At 40.4% G+C, this 1,979-nt stretch overlaps 1 protein-coding gene across 1 annotated transcript in view; it reads right to left on the reverse strand.

Moving 5' to 3' along the window:
* Window positions 1-1,979, reverse strand: part of MRPS31 (mitochondrial ribosomal protein S31) — a gene marked incomplete at its 3' end in the record, with an annotated part of 34,361 nt that overhangs the window by 18,625 nt on the left and 13,757 nt on the right. The window lies entirely within an intron of this gene.

The raw sequence follows: 1,979 nt of genomic DNA on the forward strand, positions 1-1,979 counted from the left end.
TGATCAGAGTATGAAAAGAATTTAGATGAATATTCATTTTCTAGAACCATGCATTTTATAATAATGTTTTCCTTTACAGTTATAGCCTCTGGCTCTATAATTTGAAATATCCTAATAAATAAAAATTGTGGGAGAGCCTCTGTCATCTAAATATGATAATTTTTACATATAGGCATCTTTCTACATAGATTTTAACCATGTGATGAGAACTTGTTAATACACCTTTTATTAAAAAAGAAAATAACTTCTAACAATATATTCTCTCCTATAATTCAGACTATTTCATGAACACAAACTTTTCCCCTTCATATTCTTCTGTATTTTCTGAATTTCTTTAAAGTGAACTGTATGACACAACTTCAGGAAAGAAACCCTGATGAGGGGAAAGGTCCTACTGAATGGACACCTAAATTGGAACAAATTTTGGCAAGCAATTTGGTGACAGTATCAAAAGCCTAAAAATCAGGCAAATCTTTTGACCTAGTATCAAAAGCCTAAAAATCAGGCAAATCTTTTGACCTAGCAATTCCACTTCTAGGAATATTTGTCTAAAGAAAATAAACAGATAGGTGAAATTTGAGGACTACTGCACACTCCAAATTCAAGGCCTAAGCAGTTCTATCCCCTATGCTGGGAAGGGAAATCATCTCTCAGATATTTGCATGGCTTTATCCTTAACTTTATTTCAGACCTTTGCTCAATGTTACTTTATCAGTTCTTCCATGATCTCTTTTAAAAACAGCACCTCTCCATGGGGGGGGGAAGGGGTGTGTGTGTGTGTGTGTTTGTGTGTGTGTGGTCTAAGTATATCCCCTTCCCTCCCCTCACCCAACCCAACCCATTTTAATGTAGGGAGCAGTTCAGTGTTCTACCTTCAGCATTTTGGACAGTGCCTAACATATGAGGGGTCTTCAGAAAGTTCACGGACGGAGTCATATCTTTTAATTCAATTTTTCCACGAACTTTTTGAAGTACTCTCATATACAACAGCAATGGAAAGTTGCTGAATAAATGATTGTGTTAATCATAGTATCATTTTATACCAGAGAAAAACAAGAAGTAATCTAAATTTTAAGCAGGGGATCAATGGCAATATTGAGTAATAGTTTGCTGAAGTCTTCTTACTGGATGATCAGAGCAAGTAGTTGCTTGGTTAAGAGGAAGTTAAAGCAGAATCTAGAAATCTTGGTTTCTGCTGCACCCACCAAGGGTCTTGTTAGGTTCCACTAAAATTCAGATCCACAAGATTACCACAGACTCATGTTCCTATTCAGGAAGGTAAAAGACAGAAGCACAGCAGGCTGGCAGAGCAGCCTCAGGTGTTCCTCTTAGTGGGAGTCCTTGTAGTGTTCATGCAGATGACACTTCACAGTCATCCACGAGTTAGAATAGGAGATTTGCATTACATAGGTGCTGGAGCTGCCTGGCTTACTGCTTCACAGGAGCCAATATCTCTCGTAACAAGGTCACACAGTTTCCAGGGTCCCTGCAAAGGACATGCAGTGACAAGAGTAAGTGCACTCAAGGAAGCCCTAAGTATGGTACTGTAGTTCTCCCAGAACAGATGCAATCTATCTACCAGGGGTCAATTTTGTCACAATTTTGCCTACAATATAGCTGACATTCTACAATTATCAGGTTACCAGGTGTGGCAGGTTATACTTTCAGAAAATAGAAACAGGACTTCCAGTCAAGATGGTGGAATAGACGTCCCCAGAGTCACTCTCTCCCACAAATCAACTAATTTACAACTATTAAGAAGCAACGACAGCTAAGCTGGGGCCACTAGAGCTCAGGGGAAGAGGTGGAGAGACCTACGGAGTGCAGGAAGGCGGGAGAAGCCACGATGAGAGAAAGAAAAAACCTCTCCAACTGTTTTGAGCCCCGGCCGCTTCCAGGCTGGAGCTACTGAGCGCATGGAGCAGGAGCTGGCAAAAGCCGCATTTGTGCCCTTCAGATGAAGTTGCTTGGAGGCAGCA

This window comes from Galeopterus variegatus, unplaced genomic scaffold, assembly GCF_000696425.1.
Source record: "Galeopterus variegatus unplaced genomic scaffold, G_variegatus-3.0.2 Scaffold5070, whole genome shotgun sequence".
Taxonomy (NCBI): Eukaryota; Metazoa; Chordata; class Mammalia; order Dermoptera; family Cynocephalidae; genus Galeopterus; species Galeopterus variegatus.